At 45.4% G+C, this 10,017-nt stretch overlaps 1 protein-coding gene across 3 annotated transcripts in view; it reads right to left on the bottom strand.

The window, feature by feature from the left end:
- Nucleotides 1–8,000: 8,000 nt before the first annotated feature.
- Nucleotides 8,001–10,017, bottom strand: part of LOC119658522 — a 115,519-nt gene continuing 113,502 nt past the window's right edge. For all 3 annotated transcript variants that reach the window (XM_038066001.1, XM_038065998.1, XM_038065999.1), the window contains one exon: nucleotides 8,001–8,029. The gene's annotated coding sequence lies outside the window, so the exon portion shown is untranslated. The remainder of the gene's footprint in view (nucleotides 8,030–10,017) is intronic.

Below are 10,017 nucleotides of genomic sequence, written 5' to 3'. Positions count from 1 at the left end.
GCGAATTGTAGGGTATGCCGAGCCGAGCGACATGGTCCCCTATGGGCCAGTGCCCCGTGCAGATCGCCGTAATCTTAAATGCATTTACACGCGTCTGGTACAGAAGCTCTCATGATCGGGTTATGTTATAAGCGGGTCAAATTCTCCTTGACTTTGCACAGCTGGTAAGCCTTCGCCATCTTCGGCCCGCGACTGCTAGGTAGTGCGAGTAGACTCAGCCCCCGACAGCCGGCAGCGGAATATCGACTGTATTCACCGAAGGGCTGCCAAGAGCACAGCCTCGCCTGGCCAATCCATCAGCCCGCTCATTCCCTTCTATGCTCTTATGTCCGGGAACCCAGAGAAGAGTGACCTTGAACGTGCCGCCCAGACGATTCAGCGCGTCTGCACTGCCCCACCAGCCTGGAAGATGTCGCTGAGTACAATGCCTTGATGGCGGCTTGGCTGTCGGTCAGAATGGCTACGTTATGCTTGGGGCTCGAGTTTTGTTCCAGCCATCAACAAACTTCCAATATCGCCAGTACTTCCGCCTGAAATACATTGGCGAAACCTGGGAGACTATACGACTTGGATACACTGTGTGTACTGAAGAAAACCCCTGCGCCCACTCCACAGGCCATTTTTGATCCGTCGGTAAAGAATACTGAGTCATAACCTTGCAACACGCCGCCGGTCTTCCACTTAGCCCTGGTTGGAAAGTTCACAGCAAAGTTTCTTGTGAAGTTCAGCTTGCGTGTGGCACAGCCCGTGGGGAATGCCCAGATTTCCCGAGGTACTTCGTCTAGGATGTTGCTGTGGCCGTAGGACTTCGCTGCCCAGCATCCGGACTCACGTAGTCTGATGGCAGGGGGAGGTGCAGGAGTACATTGAGATCGTCTGCCGGGCATGACTGCAGAGTCCCAGTTGCACCTGCACACGCGCTTCTTTGAATCCTATTAAGCTTCATCCTATTGTATTTTATCCTCAAAGCCTGCCACCATACAATAAAGCCGTACGTTAGTATCGGACGCACTACAGATGCGAGCGACCGGTCTCCTGGGAATTTCCTCGTAAGGGATGACCTTGAGCTTTACGCCCTCCCAGGCGTCGCTGATCTTAGCAACGCACGAACCGAGAAAGTCCCAAAATACTGGTCCATGCAAGCTATAACGTGGAATCCACGGACCAACTGAGATCAAAGCAGGGGATTAGTCTTGCGTGTTTGCATTCGGTGTGAGATGCTCAAAGACCATCCCAGACAGTCTGGCCTCAACACTGGTCCACACCTCCAGCGCTAGCTTGTCGCTAGCAGAATTACCATCCGCGAACGCCACACGTAAGTGGCTCCTGGCCACGTCGCTGAAGGGTTTTCGCAGTTCGTGGCCCGTCGGCTGACTGTTGCTGTGCAATTTTCTTCGGATGTTGCTTAGCGTCTGAGCTTTTGCCCACTCTGCTCCGCTTCTTATCTTGGTTGACCTCTTCTTGAGATCGATTGCGTTTCAGAGCGATGGGCTTCGCCTTCTGCTCGTCTGTCTGGCGGTTGCTATTGTATTCCTCAATAATCGCCTGGTATTTAACGAGGTCTTTTTCATCCCGTTCTTCGACAGTACCGGCCTCCTTACTCTTAGCTTTTTTGCATGGCGTTCTGGTATTGGCTCTTGAGCGCTTCTTAGCCGGTTTCCGGCGACCGACGTTCTTGTCGGCCACCAGGGTAAGGGTCTTATTTGAAACTGAAGGTGCTCAAAGTATTCAGAGTTTCCATACTAAAAACCAAGCTCCCCATTGGCCACGCAGCCCTCGCGTATCTTGTTCCACCTTGGCTTGGGTTCCTATAAGCGCCTTCTCCGGTGCATAGAGGATGATCCCCGGGCTGTTGCTTCGGTTCATCCCCCCGCCAGATTTACTTGCCCCTAACACATGATCAGCGGACAAGTAGATCCTCGTCAGTTGGATGAGCCTACTCCCAGCCCGGCCTTACACACTCTTAGCCCGTCCGAAGACGGTTTCCAGCGGCCACCACAAGGAGGTCGTGTGAGGACTTGCCGAATTATGCAATTTTAACATGAAGCATAATCAGACCAGGCCGCCCGTGAAAGGTGATACAGTGCAACTTGGATAACGGCTTCTCTATTGTGTGTCTCACGGTTTAGCGCCTCGAAATGTCCTTTTGATTTGTTTCCTTTTTTCATAATGGAAGTTGGAAATCATGGAAAGTCATAATGCAGGTGTGTGGGTGTTTGAGGAGGGAGAGAGGCGAAGCCTTTGTGCACTCAGACCCTAGTGGTACATTATTCTCGATTTTCCTGTCTAACGGAATATTCTGGATTCGTTTATCTATCGCAATGTAGTTGGTATTCGTAGCCGAAAAGGTGATAGGGCTTCTAGTTGGTTCCAACAATCGCAGTCGTTTCGAGGCAGAGGGTATTGAGCTGAGTTTTAAACGATTTAGTAAGGAGTTGCGCTTTTCTAGTGTCCCTACAGGCAGATTCCTGGTTCTTAGTAAGAACAAACTTTAGGGTTTTGCCTTTACCCGTTAGTCCGTTAAGCGGACGAGAAAATTTGTAGTTCAATTACAAAATGGTGAGACATACATGATGATACTTTACAGAATTTAACTTGAAAAATTTGTTTAGCTTCATCAGACAGCAGGCAATAGTCGAGGATGGACTGACTACTCGTTTTGACGCTGTACCTCACAAAGCCGTTATTTTGGAAAGAGGCTTCCTAGCAGTTTGCGCGTGTGACACTTCTCGGTTGATGATGTATTTCACCTTGAAATTGTCACTTAGCTTTGTGAAGCCTCGAAGTTGGCCAAGTTGGAGATCAGATTGAGATTTATTAGGGAGCGAGGAATTCTCCCTGCAGAGGGATTTTTTCTGGTCACAAATTTTACAACCGAGCGAACTTTCAGAAGTGGGTGCTCTGAATTGAAGGATAATTATGGAGCTTCCTTGAGGTTGCTCTAACTCCTTGCTCTTTGATTAACGAAAAACAAACAAAAATTGGCGGGCTCGCCTGTGGGCTCCGTAAAAACGAGGTTCCTATCAAACCTAGTGTTTTTTAGGATCCGGGACGCCTTAATTCGAGGAACTGTTTCATTTTTGGGCGTTTGAGCACTGGAAAAAATTAAGCACAGACAATTGGCACTTGCGGAACACTTACATACTCTTTTAGTACTCATCTATTGCTTTTTGCTGTATTCTCGCTGACAGACGAAATTGAAGGGTCTTCTTGTTGCTCTTTTTTGACGGCACCTCTTCTCTGCTTCGGGTGCTATCTTTGCCGGCTCCCCCAGCTTTGAATCACGTAGGAGCTACTTGACATGGCTCACACTGCGGAAGAAAGCCAGCTGGTACTTTCATTGCCTTCGTCAGCGCTGCAGTGTGCTTTTCTTCGTTAGTAGTGGGAAATACTGCCATCAGTATAGATTGCAAGGACTTGAGCTTGTCTTGAGCGCGCTGATCTTCATTTTGTCACAGCACAGCGTTACAGCTTGCTGGTCTCCGCAAGTATGTGATTGGAAGTCATTGTTAATTTCGCCGTTGTATGGGTACCTTCGTCCTGAAATGTTACGTAAAATCCGCTTCCTCAAATTTGACAGATATCATCATTCCTATTCTGAGCATATGCGCAGCTACTGAGTTACGGCTAGTCAGAATGCGAACAATACTTCTGCAAGTCTCCCTGCTTTTTGACAAGGTACAATGTGTTTGTTTGGTTTAGGCAGGAAATGTTTGATGTGTCGAAAAGCACTTAAGCTCTGCTACTGACCTCTATGGGAAGCTTGTTTTCGATAACAGAATTAGCCAGTGCTACTGACGCTCCAATAGCTGGTTCCGTTCCTGGCAAGGGAGAAATTGAACTCACTTTTGCTAAGGGATCCGATATTTTGTTTCCCTCTATGTCAAAGTGACCAGACTAGCTTCACTGTCTAGAATCTAGAAATGGAGTTCAAGCAGTTTCATTCCGACAACTTTTGAGGTGATCAAAGGACAGCTCGACCCTCTGATCTGTTTTTAGTCATCGGAGTAGAAGACCTCAGTGGACCCCACTACTCGTTCTTCAGGTTCGTTTCAGTTTTCTCTACGTTTGAGGAGAACTTCATACCTTCTACCAATGTTGGAATTCGAGAATCAAAAGACAAGAACGTTCGATTTTTAGATTAGATTTTCAGAGCCAGGTTAGGTTTTTGTGTCAGAGCCAGCCTGCAGCTAGAAATCTCTCTGGGGTCGTCAAAGAATGGTTTATTTAGTGAGCCGGACAATCGCAAAGAAAGCGCTTGATGCCTACCTTTCCTGCAGCTTTAGCAATGCGAATTTTAGGGGATCCCGAGTCTAGCGGCATCGTTCCTTATACGCTAGCGCTCCACAGAACGCCGTATGTTCGCACTAAGAGTTCTTGTGAACGGGTTTTGTTATTGGTGGGCCAAAATTTCCTTGATTTGACATAGGTGGTGAGCCTTCGCCATCTGAGGTCCCCGGTTACTAAGTATTGCCAGCAGTCGACAGCTGGATCAGACCGTCAGGCCCTTCATTCCCTTCTATGTGCCTATGGCTGGGAACCCAGAGGAGGATGACCTTGAGCGTGCCGCCCAGACTGTTCATCGCGTTTCTGCTTTGCCTCACCAGCCTGGAGGATGTCGTTACTGAGCACAAGGCTTTAATGGCCGTTTGGCTGTCGGTCAGTACGGTTACACTACGCTTGGGGTACAGATCATACCCCAGCCATCGACAGACTTCCAGTATCGCTAGTACTTCAGCTTCGAATACACTGGCGAATCCTGGGAGACCGCACTCGGATACACACACCTCCTCCGAACCGTCACTGTCCTCTGAGCTGGGGGAATGTTACACCCGGTAGAGAGGGACTCACCTTTTTCGTTGATTTTGGAGTTACGAGACATCAAGTGTTGTAGTTCTTCTGGTATAGTTGATCGGTCGAGAGCCATGTAGAAAGAGATATATATAATACTTTCTCGGCTCCTGCCTGTTCCACTATAACCACGGTTAGGTCGTTGGAACTCAGGTATGAACACAGAAAAGCATGCAGGCTTTTCCTGGCGAGTATGCGTACTCTAGGTCTGCCCCGATCAGTGTCTCTTGTGCTGTGCAATAAATTGTAATATTTACTTTAGAAGAGGAGGAAGGCTATCAAATTAGCTAGACAGTACCTCGACACAGCCCTCCGCAACACCTATAAGGGGGAAATGGATGCCGCAATAACCGGAGTCAACAGAGATCCTGGAGATGAAGCATCAACAAATGATCTTCACAATCACTTGAAGAACATTATCATAAATACGGTCACAAACATACTTGGCCCCAACCGCAAAAAGAGTCGGAACGGCTGGTTTGACGATGAATGTAAGCTAGCAATGGAACGGAAGAATGCTGCATTCTCAAAGAATCCGGGCACGCGCAGAGACTTATCACGAAGTCCGGCAAGCGGAGAAGCTACTTCACAGACGGAAAAGGAAGCCTGGGAGAACCAACAGGTCTGTGAACTCAAAAAGTACAGGAAGCAATCGCACCAGGGGCGGAAGTTTTACCAACAAGTCAGTAGGATGAAGCCTTACACACCTCGATGTTCATCCTGCCGAGGCAAAGAGGGAAATCTGATTTCCGACAGAATGGGCATATTGGAGCGATGGGTTGAGTACTTTGATGAACTACTGAACGACCAGAATATCGGCGAGTTGGAGGTTTCGCCAACTGAAGACGAAGGACAAATACTGCTACGACCAAGTATAGAAAAAACAGTCCGTGCAATTCATCGGCTTAAAAATCATAAGCCGTCAGGAGCCGATGGAATTACAGCCGAATTGATTAAATATGGAGGCAACCAATTACACCAAGTGTTTCATCAACTTGTGCTCCAACGAGGCCTTATCTGTCTCATACATAAAAAGGGAGATATCACATAGTGCAGCAATTATAGAGGTATCACATTGCTGAATACCATCTATAAGATATTATCCGCTATCTTGATAAGCTGGATAGCCCCATATGCCCAGAACATCATTGGCCCATAGCAAAGAGACTTCACCCCAGGCAAATCAGTAACTCAGATCAGATTTTCTTTCTGCTGCATGCGATGGGAAACTTTTGGAATATGGACATTAGTTGCACTATCTTTTCATCGACTTTAAAGCCGCCTGTGATAGCATAGCCAGGGTAAAACTGTACATGCCCATGAGAGAATTCGGTATCCCGATGAAATTGATAAGACTGACTAGGCTGACCCTGACTAGATAAAGCAGCAGGATCGCTCTCAAGACCATTCGACATCAACAACGGTCTACGACAAGGGGATGCCCTATCATGCGTCCTTTTTAACCTGGCTCTGGAGAAAATAATCCGTGATGCTGAGGTAAATGCAGAGGTTCGATCCTCTTTAAGTCCACCCAACTACTGGCCTGTGCTGACAATATCGACATCATGGGAAGAACCACTCGAGGCGTACAAACTAATAGGCGCAAGATTTTGGGCTGTACATCAATGAAGGCAAGACAAAATATATGGTGACAACGTCAACACCGAAAACCAACCAACCAACAACATCAAACCGCACTGGTCAAGCGAGAAGAATAAAAACTTTGAGACCGTTGATAACTTCTCCTATCTAAGGTCGAAAATCACAACCGATAACAACTACGATGATGAAACCCGCACAGCCAACAGAGCCTATTTCAGCTTACAAAAACTGTTCCGCTCGAAACGTCTCACCATAGGGTCAAAGCTCTTACTGTACAAGATTATGATCTTGCCAGTCCTCATGTATTCCTCGAAAACTTGGATTGTTAGCAAGAAAAATTGCGAACTCTTGGCCGCGTTCGAGAGAAGAATCCTCAGAAGAATTTTTGGCCCCCTACATGAGGATGGACGATTCCGTAGCCTACACAATGACGAAAGCTATGAGCGATACCATGACCGTCCGGTTGTGGATAAAATCCGGCTCAATAGGTTACGTTGGGCGGGTCATTTAATTCGTATCGATGAAGATGATCCAGCCCAGAAAGTCTATAAGGGCAATATCTATTGTAGAAAAAGAAGACGAGGCAGACCCTGCCTAAGATGAAGCAATGGCGTAGGTCAGGACGCCAGACAGCTTTTAGGAATATCGAATTGGTGGACCTCTGCGCGAAACCGGGATGTCTAGAGTTCCTTATTAAGGCAGGCTTAGACCGGATACCGGATGTTGCGCCATTGATGATGATGAGTACTTCAAGGGCTGCAGATTTATTTGCGGTTCGTCATTCTCCGTTGGAACATCCAATAGATTGTTGGTGGCGTCGACTGGATCCAATGCGTCGTCCGGTTCAAGGGTTATTTTAGTTATTATTCGACTGTGGGGAGCAACCAAAAATCCCTCCAATTATACATATAGCTAAACTTTTCAAGGAGTAGGAGGATTGCAAAAAAAGTTCTAAGAAAAGGCAGTCAAAATCCTGCAAGAGCTTCTGAGTATATCAGGTTTATTACATAAAGCTTTCGTTTTTATCATCTTGATCGGAATGGAAGCCAAATGGAGCCAAGAAGATAAGGTCATACGAGCTCCAGAAAGGAGAAGGCAAGAGAAAGAAGAATTACATTAGCAACTCAAAGAAATATTATATTTCAGTGATATATGTGTTTACCTGAAGAAATCTATTAATCTTTCTTATTATACTTGTGACTGCTTTTTGTGATTGATTACCATTCGACGACAAAATAAGTATATTTCCACGAAAAATCAATTTTTTATCTATTCATCTTCAAAGGTTACTAACAGCATTAGTTAGAAGGACTTTCCTTTCATTGTTATCCTAACGCAATCTTGGTTCATTGACTCCATATTCCCAGCAGCCAATTTATCTATCCTTTGAATCAGAAATGCTCCCAAAAGGCGCAAATTTTGCATACACCATCACATTCCATAAGACACATTTCTGCTTCGACACAATTATCCTTTGGGTCGTGATTTATCTGGTCCTGCATCCCCATCGAAAATTCGAACTGACAGGACGCATAGGCACATACGTGACCGGCATCATCATCGGCATATTTTCCGGCTAAAAGGGATAAATCGAGTCAATTACATTTCTTTCCAGTTACTTCTGCCAGTGTCGGAAGACACAAATTATAAGTTTTAGATCCTCTTAAAGTCCTGCACATGAGCGCCAATAAGAGGTTGAGCAGGCGAAGAATTTCAGATCTGATTCGGAGGTAGATAAAGCAACGGAATTTGTAGTGAAAATTAATTATGCAAATTTATTAGGATCGTTGGGAGCATTTCGAAAATGAGCAAGGTGGGTGTGAATAGGGATGCGGTTCAATCTGTGAAGTGCTCTTGAGGAGGCGGCGTGGGTAATTGGAGGGATTATGTAATCTAGAACGCCGATTCAAGTTTCGAAGAACCTTGTCAAGTCTATTATAGATGATGTAAGTCGATAGCAGAACTTGATCGGGTGAACATAATCAGGAATGAATACATATCTCATCCTAATTCCTTTGACTTGTTCTAGATGAAAGCCTCATCCGAAATATATGAAAAAGTTACTTGATTGGTACTAAAATCGCTACTTCATAAACTTCTAAGTATTCATAAACCTGTTTGCTCCAAATAGCCTTTGTTATTAATTCACGAAATTGGGCATATTTATCCAGTTGCCAACTCGTTTCGTGGAGCCTAATGCTTCCCTCCAACTAGACAAAGTGAAATAAACGCTTTGTACTCTGTAATTATCCTTTGGGTCACGAAGCAATTAAAAGTTTAATCATTTACATAATCACTAAACTTTGTGTTGGGATTACGATTCAAGCCGGTATGGTATTGCATAATGCTTGCTAATTAGTAACAAGTGCATCTTTTGTGGAGGAGTATCTCAACAGTGAATAAAGAGCCTGTTAGTAATAATCGCACCCGGTTCTTTTACGTTTTTAAAAATTCTTCATTTTGGGTTTATATTTAATTCGCAAACGAGGGTCTAAGGGTGGTTCCATGTGTGGTGAGGGATATTTTGTTGTAAAATCAGAGTTTTAATTAAAAAAGTTAGAAGCGAGGAATGGAATGGAAATGGGGCTACCAATTCTACTGTTGTTGGGTAATATTTTATTTCAATTAGTCCAAAAACACATGAAGATGGAAACAAAGGATTGTAACTCTCCAAGTGGTAAGAAGTCACAGACTTCAAATCCACCCGCGACTCTGAGAAATCAGGTCGTGGCCGAGGCACGGATTTTGGAGGCCTCACCTAATTCATGTTCCCCACGGAGAGATCTGTTGAAGACAGGCTCTCCACTTCAGGGGAAAACCTACACCCGGTGTCTACGGCGCGGTCAGCCAAAAAGGCCAGCCTTCCAGAGATGAGGGGTACAACCCTTCAACTCTCCGGAGAAGTGAAATATCTAGGAATTATTCTAGACAAGAAGCTTTTCAGGAACAAACATGTAGAGGTAAAGATGAAACGAGCTCTCACAGCTTATGGGCTCTGCAGGGGGACCTTTGCCTCGACATAGGGACTTAGGCCTCAGGTAGTAATGTGGATATATGTTGCTATCATTAGGCCAATGTTCGCTTATGCATACGTAGTGTGATTAAGGTGAAACAGAAGAGTTTTCGCTGTAAACTAGCCACACTGCAAAGAACTGTGTGTCTGGGTATCACCGGTGCCATGAGCACCACATCCAGCGCAGCTCTGAATGCATTACTCAATTTGCAGCCCTTGGATTTGTTTATTCAAAGCACTGCAATGAGCGCAGTTCATAGACTAATTCGATTAGATCTATGGGAAAACAATGGACGTGGGGGACACAAAGCATTGGAAGAGTCATTGGGAGAGCTGGGTCTAGTTTTCGTAACGCCTTCCAATTCTCAGATCCGTATACATCAGTTTGGTAGAAGATATGATGTTATCTTGAAACGGAGAGAAAACTGGGACGAATCAGAAGAATGCGTGTCAGGATATACTGACGTTTTCTTCTACACCGGTGGTTCAAAGACAGACTCAAAGGTTTAACTTTAATAGTCCAATTCTTCGCAAAACACACTTTTTAGGCA

This window comes from Hermetia illucens, chromosome 5 (assembly GCF_905115235.1).
Source record: "Hermetia illucens chromosome 5, iHerIll2.2.curated.20191125, whole genome shotgun sequence".
Taxonomy (NCBI): Eukaryota; Metazoa; Arthropoda; class Insecta; order Diptera; family Stratiomyidae; genus Hermetia; species Hermetia illucens.
Note: the sequence above shows the minus strand (reverse complement) of the source record. Positions and strands in the feature narration are given on the sequence as shown.